At 48.1% G+C, this 12,257-nt stretch overlaps 1 long non-coding RNA gene and 1 pseudogene across 2 annotated transcripts in view; both read right to left on the reverse strand.

Moving 5' to 3' along the window:
- Positions 1-12,257, reverse strand: part of LOC123792186 (uncharacterized) — a 120,977-nt gene that overhangs the window by 15,966 nt on the left and 92,754 nt on the right. The window lies entirely within an intron of this gene.
- On the reverse strand, positions 8,437-9,859 carry LOC148109013 (MICOS complex subunit MIC26 pseudogene; annotated as a pseudogene).

Genomic DNA, 12,257 nt, shown 5'->3' on the forward strand with positions numbered 1-12,257 from the left:
AAAAATATTAGCTAGTAGAATGTGAAAGTTTAGAGATGTCTATCATAATTCCTACAGCACCTCCTAAGAAACAATACAGAGTGACACAGCCCAAAAGCCAATGGGTAAATTACAATGCAATACTAAAAAATACCCAAACACCCCAAAAAGAAGACAGAAGAGGGGGAACAACATAAGACTGAAAGAACAAACAGGAAAAAACAAAATTATAGACTTGAATTCAACCATATTGATAATTATATCAAATGTAAATGGGTTAAAATACCAATTAAAGGGACGCCTGGGTGGCTCAGTCGGTTAGGTGTCTGACTTCAGCTCAGGTCATGATCCCAGGGTCCTGGGATCAAGTCCCATATCGGGCTCCTTGCTCAGCGGGGAGTCTGCTTCTCCCTCTGCCTGCCGCTTCCCTTGCTTGTGCTCGCGTGCTCTCTCTCTCTGACAAATAAATAAATAAATCTTTAAAAAATAAAATACCAATTAAAGACAGAGATGATCAGACTGAATTAAAAAAGACCCAAATATAATCCATTTATAATAAATCCACTTTAACTATAATGACATAAATAGGTTAAAAATAAAGGAGTTGAAGAAGATATACAATGAAAATACTAATACAAAAAATAGAGTGACTATATTAATATTAGAAAAACTAGACTTCCTGATGAATGAATTCAGTGAAGTGGCAGGATACAAAATCAACATACAGAAATTCATTGTATTTCTATACACTAATAATGAAGCAGCAGAAAGAGAAATTGAGAAAACAATCCCCTTTACAATTGCACCAAAAATAATAAAATATCTAGGAATAAACTTAACCAAAGAGGTGAAAGACCTGTACTCTGAAAACTATAAAACATGGATGAAAGAAATTGAACATGACACAAATGAATGGAAAGACAGTCCGTGCTCATGGATTGGAAGAAGAAATATTGTTAAAATGTCCATACTACCCAAAACAATCTGCAGATTCAATACAATCCCTATCAATACCCCACCAGAATTTTTCATGGATCTAGGTCAAACAATTCTCAAATCTGTATGAAACCATAAAAGAGTCGAATAGCCAAAGCAATTCTTTTTTTTTTTTAAAGATTTTATTTATTTATTTGACAGAGAGAGACAGCGAGCGAGAGAGGGAACACAAGCAGGGGGAGCGGCAGAAGAAGAGGCAGGCTCCCAGCGGAGGGGCCTGATGTGGGGCTCGAACCCTTAACGCCAGGATCACGCCCTGAGCCGAAGGCAGTTGCTTAATGACTGCACCACCCAGGCGCCCCAGCCAAAGCAATGAGAAAGCAAAGTTGGAGGCATCACATTCCAGATTTCGTGTTACACTATAAAGCTATAGTGATTTTTATGTCATGATTGGTTTTACTGATAAGAGCAGAAATCAGCAAAATAAAAAAACAGAATAAAGAAAAAAAAGGTCAGAGAGACTAAGAGCTGGTTCTTGGAAAAGATCAATAAAATACATAAAACTTTAGTCATGACCTAGAAAACAAGAGACAAGTGACAGGTTAGCAATATCAGAACTGACAGTGGACACATCACATTGAAACATCAACTTTGGGGTGCCTGGCTGGCTCAGCTGGGGGAGCACATGACTCTTGATCTCGGCATTGTGAGTTCAAGCCCCACATTGGGCATAGGGATTACTTGAAAAAATAAAATCTTAAAAAAAAAATCAACTTTGGGGCACGTGGCTGGCTCAGTCGGTTGAGCATCTGACTCTTGGTTTCAGCTCAGGTCATGATCTCAGGGTGGTGGGACTGAGCCCCACATCAGGCTCCACTCTCAGCCTACAGTCTGCTTGAGATTCTCTCTCTCCCTCTGCCCCTCCCTCACCCAGCATTTTCTCTCTCTCTGTCTCTGTCTAAAATAAATAAATATTTTTAAAAAATCCACTTTGAACCATACCTCACACCTCATACAAAAGTTGGAGTGAACCACAGACCTAAATATAAAATACGAAATAATAAAACTTCTAGAAGAAAACATAGGAGAGAGCCTTTTGGCCTTTTGTTAGGCAAAGGCAAACATCATGCACAAAAGGCAAAGATTGATAGAGGGTATGTCCCCATAATTAAAATTATAATTAAATACTTAACAAGTAATGAAACACATCTGCTCTGCTAACGACACCGTTAAGAGATGAAAAGCACCCTTGCTTCCTGAGACTGTCCTCGTTGGGAGAAAATATTTGCCAACTAAGCATCTTATGGAAGACTGACATCTAGAATATATATAAATAACCCTTCAGACTCAACGATAAGAAAACAAACAGCTCAACAAAACATGGGCAAGACTTTAACAGGAACTTCACCAAAAAAGATAGACAAATGTGAGACAAGGACGTGGAAGGGTGTTCACGATAGTGAGTCATTAGCAGAAAGTCAATGCAAAGTAAAGGGACAAGAGCACACAACCGGGCACCACCCGCCCCCATCTCCCCCGGGATGATATCACCGAGCGCAGGTGAGGATGCAGAGTGACCGGAACTCTCACATGCTGCTGGCGAGAGACAATCTACCAAAAGACAATGGTCAGAATGACATAGAAACATAGAACTCTGGTCTACAACCCCTGCAGCGACCAGTCCAGGAAGCCAAACCACAGCCTCTGAGCAACTGGCCCCAAATAGTCAGGATTTGGTCCATAAGTGCCAGCTTCTCTAAGTTTTGCCCTGGCTTCCGATTTAGCACCAACTGGAGAAAGACAAGTCCCCCCACCCCAATCACATAAGATGCCCATTTGTGGTTAGTCTGCCTACAACTTTCCCATGCCAGCCGCCTCCCATCAGAAGAGAGCTGAAGCCTTCCCTTTCTTTGACCGTCAGCTTTCCAACCACCCTGCCTGCCTTGGGGTCTCTGCCAACCGCAATGATGGTGGCCCACTCCCTTGCAATCCAGCAAGATGTGAATAAACAGCCTCTGTTTAGTCTCATCTGGGTGACGTTTGTTTCTTTCCATTCTCGTGGGAATGCACAATGGTACAACCACTATGGAAAACTGTCCGGCGGTTTCTTATAAAGTTAAACATACGTTTACCCTAGGATCCAGCGACCCCACTCCTAGGTATTTACCCAAGAGAAGAGAATACTAGTTTCACACAGCAACGATCGTTACAGCACCTTTATTTATAATTATCAAAAAATATAAACCCAGCATCCTTCAACTGGACAATGGAATCCTGTTTCAGCAGAAGGAACAGGGTGGAGGGGGATTAATTTTAAGCACGGAGTAAATGCTTCCCCAAAACCTCCACTCTCTTAAGGAATGGGGTGTCTACAGAGGCTGGGAAATACTGGATGTTGAGGTCTTTGGCCACAGGTTATCTCACCAGAGGATTTCTTAGGCTCAGAGGCTCTGAGTTCACATAGTGGCATGAACGGTCGATTTCAGATTGTGCATCCATTCCCCGAAGGCTCTAAGGCTGATGTCAGGGCACTTATACAACTTCCCCTTGTCTTTGAAGTGGATTTCCTAGGACCATAGAGGCTTGTGTGGGATTAGCATCAAATGACCTGGCATCAGTAGCCTAAGATTTGGCAGTTGTGTGTGGGGGGGGGTGCACTCCTGGCTCAGGACCAACGTGAGGACCAAAGCTGGCTATACCACCTTTGTTCAGACTACCCTGGATGGGACCTCAAAACGTAGCATGATGGTCAATTAGGGACATCCGTGTCCTTAACATTCTAAGGGAGATTTTCTTATTCCATCCCCCCCCCCAATTTTCATGGCCTAGAGAAATCCAAAAGTTCCCCCCAAATTTCTGGGGGAGTCTTCAGACTAATGGCCTTCATAGACTTCTTGCCTCTCATCCCAGCACCCAACATGGCGTCTCTGGATGGCCCTTCAGTAAACTTAGATGCAGAATCCAGGTCCTTCACTCAAAGTTACAACACATCAGGCATTTCAGAGTATTAATGGAAGGTCCAGAGGTTTATCAGAAGAAACTCACGATGCCGCCCGGAGCTTTTGGCAATCTCTCTGCCCTCTCAAATCCCTCTACCCTTCTCCACGACTGTTGGGAGCAATATTTATAATCACTAAATTATATCACTGGGCTCTGCTTGGATGAAATAATACTTGTCAAATACAACATTAACATATGTGTTTTTATGGTCCTGGCCCTTTCATCCACAATTTCAGGAGGGCCTATTGTATTTGAGTCTCCGTTTTGGATTTCCGACACAAAGGGATTGGGAAGGGCTCCCATGCATAGGTGACGGCCATGGGGGAAACTAATGCATGAGGGTTGGGAGGGGCCGCAGAGACGAGCAGGGTCAGCATCCAAGGTCCCCTCTGCCCTTAATTTGAGGGCACCATCTCTTGTCACATGGGGACAGAGGGGAGCACACGGAAAGGACTGGTGGACGTCTCGTGCGTGGAAGAGCTATGCTGGGTGTCCAGGCCTGTCCCTTTGATTGCCGCTGGTGTGCCATCTACGAACCGGGTGCCTGGAAACCCTGCTCAGCCCGTCTGAATTATCCCAGGTACGTGGCCCTTCTTGCAACATCAACATTGTTGGTCAAGTGCTTTGCTGGTAGACCAGTTTTCTAACAGCGCTTCCGCAGACTTGGTGAAATCTGCCCTTTTCAACATTTGGAGTTTCCCTGGGAGCCAGCTGGATGGGCAAGGTTGGTATCTGGTGCTAATAAGGGACAAATGTCTGAAAGAGGACTCATTTTGTAAGTGGTAAGTTCCTCATGCATGTTTTTTGACCGACAGAAGCTTATGAGTTTGAGGGTTCAGAAATAAGTACGTGGAACATGTTATTTGTTGCTGCAATACCATTACCTCAAAACTCAGGAGCTTGGGGCAACGAACATTTATTATCTCACACAGTTTCTGAGAATCTCTGGTGGTTCCAGCTCAGGTCTACCCGGAGGTTACGGTCAAGATGTTGGCTGGGGCTGTGGTCCTCTGAGGCTTGAGCGGGGCTGGAGGAACTGCTTCCAAGATGGCTCCCTCACACGGTTGTTGGCTGGGCGCCTCAGTTCCTCACTGGCTCGGGGCAGGGGGCTCAGAACCTTGCCATGAGGACCTCTCCATGGAGTTTCTGGATTGTCCTTATGACATGGTGGCTGACTTCTCCCAGAAAAGCAGCCTAAGAGACGGCGTGGCGGCGGGGAGACAGGCAAAGAGATGGAGTGAGAGATGTCTTTTAGGACCTGGCTTCAGGAGTCCTACACCCTCACTTCCGCCATATTCTGTTGGTTGTGCAGACCAACCCTGAGACACTCGGGGAGTGTGTGGATCACTGGGGGCTGTTCTGAAGACTGGCTACCAATGTATGCCCTCCGGCCCCCAATGATGCATACCCCCCACACTTGCCTCCTCTCCAGGCACCCCAAAGTCGAATCTAAGCATCAGTGTGAAGTCCAGAATTTCATCATCTCAGTCGGGTCCAGGGATGGGTAGGATTTCTCAGGAATATTGCCTTAAGTATAGCTTCTCCAGGGAAATTCTTCTCCTGCAGACCCATGAGCTAAAGAGAAAGCCATCTGCCCTCTGCCCTCACTGCACAACGGCGGACAGCAAAGGAGAACCTCCATAGAGACGCTATTCACCAAGGCGGGGAGGCGGCCTGGTTTCACCTCTCCAGGTCATAACTGCATCACGATGTAAGCTCACTGAATCTACCACGAGTTGCTGGGAGTGACCGTTGGGTGTCTTCGCAACTCAACCCCATATTTCTTCTTTAACTTTTTTTTTTTTAAGTGAGCTCTACACCCAAGGCGGGGCTTGAACTCACAACCCAGAGATGAAGAGTCGCACGCTCTCCCGACTGGGCCAGCCAGGCGCCCCTCAACCCCATTTTTAATTTGTAAGAAAATTACTAGGTTGGTGTCATTTCCACAGATGATGAACGTCATTGACTACATTTTGATTTTTCTGAATTGTATTAATCAAAGAAAATTAAACTTCAGTTTCAGGGCTTCCCTTTATAGCCACACTTGATCAGAGTTCGTGCTTTTACGATAGCATTTATAGCCTTGAATTTTGCTCAAGGTTACGTTTTTGAGATTTTGCAAAAAAAACTGATGGGTCTCTAAAAACAAAAAAATGCCAAAGGGTGTGGGAAAATGTAAGTTCCTTCCGTTCCTTCTCCCACTCCCTAGAAATAATCGTTGCTAATGCTTTGGTGTATGCTTTTTTTTTTAAGATTTTATTTATTCATTTGAGAGAGAGAGAGAGAGAGCATGATGGGGGAGAGGGGCAGAAGGAGAGGGGGAAGCAGACTCCCCGCTGAGCAGGGAGCCCCACACGGGACTCGATCCCAGGACCCCGAGATCATGACCTGAGCCACCCAGGCGCCCCACGTCCACTTATTTTTTTAATGCTCATTGTTGGACAGAGCTTATGCTCATTGTTGATAGGGTTTTCAGAGTTTGAGGATTTTTTTGAGAGAACCCCCCCAACATGTGTATTTTATTTAATGCTAAACTTCATTAAACATAATCCACAGAGCTTTGAAATATGAATGTTAAAGTTGAACGCCGGTTGCAAACTTAAATTTCCTTCAACAACGTAACCCGCAGTGACATATTTAACATGATTCTTTCGCATGCACCTTAAATGGTACGCAAAATAAACACACAGGTGACGATTAAAGACTTCACTGTCGTTCTATTTAAATCTATTTTAAAACCCCAACATCATGGATTTAATCCTTACTTCATTGGCTCTTGTTCTCATGTTTCTCTAGGAATAAGATACGTTCTTAAAGTTGCTAAAATACTTCTTTTGATGTTTCCTTGGTGTTACTGGAATCTTGTTACCTGCCCCCACCCCTGCACCCCCCAAAAATATTGTCTCGGACCCTCACTCGTAAGCACCGAGGGTCTCAGCCGGTTGAACTGGGGCTCTGAGGCTTATCTTCCTCCTGTTAGCTTCTTCGCTCTGTCTTTTCCTCCCTGAAATGAGGTAGTCCTTTGGTTTCACTTGGCCAGAGTTATGGAACCCTTGTTCTGTCATTTGGGTATACTGGCTTGTTTTGTTAGTATTATTTAAAAAAATATGCATGCACTCGTCATGTGTTACTATGGTCGAGGGGGCATCTGGGGGACTCATGTCTCGAGCGCTTCTCGAGAGGACGTCAGCTCATTCAGCATCTCGGGACTCCCTTTCTCCCCGACTGTGGAGCAGGAGCACCGGTCCCCCAGGTGACTGGCTGGACCTCCTCTCTACCTCGTTGTCACGGGAAGCGCATGCCCTGATCTGGGAATGGCTGCTGTTCTTCCCGGGACTCTGGCTCACACAGACTTGCCTGTTTTGTAATCCTCTTCTATCTACCAGTGGGAATGGATAGATATCTGTTCATTACAAACAGAAGTATTCTTAGGAGAAGCACCCACGTTCGCAGCTAGTAACCTTCCCTTTCTTATTAAAACCTATAAAAACTTCCAGAAATCCAGATGGAATCCCTCTCTTCTGTATTATACTTTTTGGTGACGGTTTACAGTGAATTTTCTCTTTTTACTGTTATTATGAATTTAGGTCTTTCCCAAACTAATTGCAGCAGACACCCTTGGGTGCCTACTCCCTAATCCACTATCCCTGTTTACTTGCTGGTGGGGCCCACGGGTTTCTGCGTCCACCCGTCCTTGTGTGGCTCGGGGAAATCCTGATAAGGCGGGGGGATGGCGTGTTTCCATCTCCCCTGCCAGCTTGAAGGATTTGGGTTTGGTGCCCAGTTTGGGCCAAAATAGATAAGAAGAGGCTGCTGGATGGTTTCCATGAAAGCTTCCCCTGCTTTGCTTTTTTAATTTTTTTTTAACTTGGCATTTTAGTTACGTGCATGACAAACGACACGAGAATGGGGAGTTCTAAGGCTGGACAGTATCTCTAGGTGAAAGGATTTCCCATCAGTCCACTTGCAGCATCACCGGAGACGACAAAGCAGCACAGTGTAGTTTTTCCTGGAGAAGAAAGCCAAGTTACTGCATTTAGTACTGACTTCTCAAAATGCCTAAATGGGGAGTCTCTAAATTGGACGGGGGCCCCCAACGGTGGGGCAAGGATCGGGTGGAAGCCTGTAGTGCGAGCAGTGAATGAATTCACCTGAGGCAGAACAAAGGCGATAGAAGTTGACCGAATACACTGCAAGGGGGCAGGGGCAGGACAGCAGAGGGGAGACTGTCTGTGAGGAGCCGGTGGGTGGGGGCTGGTTTAAGGGGGGAAGGGAGCAGGTATGGGGCCCTATGGAAGTCTCCCCTTTTTGGTAACTGTGCCTGGTTGTAAGTAGCCCATTGGTCAGTTAGGGCTTATGGCTATTTGGAGGTGGGTCCCCCGATGAGCCTGTGTTCAGCCAGGGGGTCGTCGTGGCCCCTCTTTGGGTCCATCACACAAGCCCGTTTGGCTGAAGCAGCCTCAGCACTCTTGCCGTGTTTCCGTGGCACTCCGTTTCTTTACTGCATGGAGTTTCCAATGTTTACTGGTTAAAATGGGCTGAGCATGGAACATTCTCCTTATTCCCAGGGGAAGTCTTCACGTTTCTTGGCTTCTGCAAGTTCTCCTTCCACAAATCTACGACTATGAATCCTCGTAAACCCCAGTCACACACTTTCTCCCCACGGACCCGGACGAAGACGATGAGCGGCTTGTTGTGGATAATGCAGACAGACAGCTCATTCCAGGAACCCAGGTGGCTACACCGGCTTCTTTATTTCCGAACCTCCAGCCAAAAGAAGTCCGACGATGCCAGCAAAGCCAGCAACACCAAGTCTTGGAGAAAATCCAGGAGGTGCGTTTTGGAGCTCTTCGTAGCTGTCCACCGGCCGCCGCACCAGGCTCCCGGGCTTAGGGTGGGAGTACGTTTCCTGACACCAACTTGTGCACGGCTCCCAGTAACGGCCGAGAGGCGAGATGCTTTCTTCAAGTTGGGTCCTTGGCTCCCATAGTCACAATGACCCTTGGGGACGGAGGTGAGCGAAAGCTCCTTAACCCTTCATGGAAGTTTCGGGAGGTGAGTCCTGTTTAGTGAGCAGACTCAGGCTGGCCCCACCTCTGAATTACCCTGAACATGCGGCTGGAAGTCGGGGCTCTGGCCTCTCCCGCTCTTAAAAAGGGAGGCGCGGGAAGAAACGGTCCTTCTTGTCCCGCTGTGAGCTGTGGTGTCTGCACGGGGTTGCGGGAGTCGCAGTGCCATTGTACCAAGGAGGTTGCTCTTCGGCGAGCTCACTCGTGAAGGATGGAAAACCCAAAGCCTGGCTCCTTGCTGGAGCCGTGTGGCCACTGAGCTAAACGACAGTAGAGCCTACTCACCCTACGGACTCATTATTTTCTGAGATAATAATTTTTCCCTACTGTCTGAGCCATTTTGAATAGACTTTTCTGGTTACTTGCAACAGAAAGCATTCTAACTGATATAGTTACTATTTTTTTTTAAAGATTTTATTTATTTATTCGACAGAGAGAGACAGCCAGCGAGAGAGGGAACACAAGCAGGGGGAGTGGGAGAGGAAGAAGCAGGCTCATAGTGGAGGAGCCTGACGTGGGGCTCGATCCCAGAACGCCGGGATCACGCCCTGAGCCGAAGGCAGACGCTTACCCGCTGTGCCACCCAGGCGCCCCATATAGTTACTATTTTAACTGGCCCCATTTAGTTAGGTTTTGCTCCTGAAAATGTCACAACATAGCCAGTGGGAGCCCCTCTAATTGGACATCGTGCCCTGTCAGTATCGCCTATGACTTTCTTGAGAGTGCCCTTCCTTTAATTTAAAAAATTTTTAGCAACAATCGCCTGTTCCGGGCATATCGTGAATTCGACCTGCTCCACGTACCCCCTGCGGAACCCCCGGAGTTAGTGGAGAATGATATCCTAGGCCACGATCTGGGCTCCGAGGCGTCGGCATGGGTAGGAAAAAACCAGTGTTGCGACTGGGACCCGTTGAGTCACGACAGAGCCGGAAAAGGGCTAATTTCCTTGACGTACAAATAGTTCTTACATGTCAAGAAGAAAGAGACCAAACTCCAGCAGAAAGACGGGGCAGCTAGCTCGCAGGGAAGGAACTATAAATGGCTGCTGCGATTTGGAAAGACACCCCACGTCCCTGAGAGCCAGAGAAACGGACGTTAAAGCCACACGGGAGCACGTGTGTCACCGTCGGGTGGGCTGCGGCGAGACGGAGGGAAAGGGAGCATTTCCACACACGGTGACCTCGCTCACGGGAGTGTAAATCGGTACAACTTCTACGGGGGGGGGGGCCAACTTTCATATGACAAATGCACACGTGCCTTTGACCCAGAAATGCCATTTCCGGGACTTTGTACTACATATATTCCTACATTCGAGAGATGATGTGTATACCCCGTAATCTCTTGTAGCAAACACTTTTTTTTAATTTATTTATTTTATTTATTTTTTAAAAAAGATTTTATTTATTCATTTGACAGAGACAGAGACAGCCAGCGAGAGAGGGAGCACAAGCAGGGGGAGTGGGAGAGGAAGAAGCAGGCTCCTAGCGGAGGAGCCCGATGTGGGGCTCGATCCCAGAACGCCGGGATCACGCCCTGAGCCGAAGGCAGACGCTTAACGACTGCGCCACCCAGGTGCCCCGGAAACACTTTTTTTTTTTTTAGATTTTTATTTATGTATTTGAGAAAGACAGCACGAGTAGGGGGAGGCAGAGGCAGAGGGAGAAGCGGACTCTAGCTGAGCAGGGAGCCTGACGCGGGGCTCCATCCCAGGACCCCGGGATCATGACCCGAGCCAACGGCAGACGCTTCACCGACTGGCACCCAGGCTCCGGCGAAAACACTTCTCTTTTTTTTTTTTTTTTTAAAGATTTTATTTATTTATTTGACAGAGAGAGACAGCCAGTGAGAGAGAGAACACAAGCAGGGGGAGTGGGAGAGGAAGAAGCAGGCTCATAGTGGAGGAGCCTGATGTGGGGCTCGATCCCGGAACGCCGGGATCACGCCCTGAGCCTAAGGCAGACGCTTAACCGCTGTGCCACCCAGGCGCCCCCGAAAACACTTCTCTTATACTTCTGCAAGACTGCAAACAACCCAAAGGTCCAACGGACACAAGCCGGCAGACTATCTGTGGTTACATCAACACAGCAGCACCCTTAAGCACGAGGGAGCCGCCAAGTCCCGGACACGGAAGATCTCCTGATTCACGCTGCCAGGCGGGGAACAGCGTGTACCATGTGCGACTACGTGCAGCAAAAGGACAAAAATGACAGCCACGTATTTGCTTGTGAACGTGCCTCGGAAAGAGAGACGTCCAAGGGACTGAGGGAGGTGGGGAAATGGGGTGGCATGGGGTCGAGAGGGAGACGGGGGGGGGCATAGCTCTTTCTACCTTTTGCACTTGGGATCAGGTAAAAGCCCTTCCCACCAAACAAGTAAACAAGAAAATACACATTCCAGACGTGTTGCTCTTGCCTCCTCTGTTTTACGGGGCGTGGAGTACTCCAGGCCGAGGCCGCACTGGGGTTGGTCTCACTCTCCCTGTGTTTATGGAGCGTGGGAGTCGGCTGCCTTTGCCCCCCCCCCAGGGAAGGACTTATTTATAATGGATCTTCCAGTGTGTTCCAGCAAACACTTCTTGACCCCCACAAGCCTGATACTATCCTCAGTCCAGGGGAAGTAAAGACGGTCCTGCTGGGAATGTGGTCCCCACCGAGGGGCAGCTCAGCAGGGCTGGCGATGTGGACGTACCCACAAATTCCCGTCCTCGCAAGTGGGCCATAACAGAAGCATGCACAGGGCAAAAGCATAGAGAGGAAAGCTGATGAGCTCTGGAGGGGGAAAGCGGGGAGGGCTGGAATCGCCAGGGAGGACTTCTCTGAAAAACTGGTCGAACCAGGGATGAGAAGGCAGAACAGAATTTTCCAGGAACAAGGACTGCCAAGCAAACAACAGAGTGGGTTCTGGGAAACAGGGGCTCCACCCCAAGGGGAGAGAGGGGAGAGGAGGATGGCCAGCAGCAGGATGAGGCGCGAGGAGGGCAGGCCCGTAAGCAAGAGCTTTGACCGCCAAGAAGCTTGGGTTTGTATCCCGCAGGCAGGCCGCAGAGAGGTAGAGGCCGTGAAGCTAGAAAGGACGGAGCCCCAGCGCTTGGCACAGGGAGGGCTTCCAAGTGCTCCAAGTCGATCAAGTTAATTCAGTGGCCATGACAGACCTTATTCACACGCTCCTGCAGAGCGGCTCTCCTTGCCCTCTCCACCCTGCCCTGCAACCTTAAGCAACACCCTCACAGAGGTGAGCCCCCTCGTGAGGCCAGTGTGTGCGCCCAGCCACCCG

Source organism: Ursus americanus, chromosome 14 (genome assembly GCF_024610735.1).
Source record: "Ursus americanus isolate L20-20 chromosome 14, mUrsAme1.1.p, whole genome shotgun sequence".
NCBI classification, from domain to species: domain Eukaryota; kingdom Metazoa; phylum Chordata; class Mammalia; order Carnivora; family Ursidae; genus Ursus; species Ursus americanus.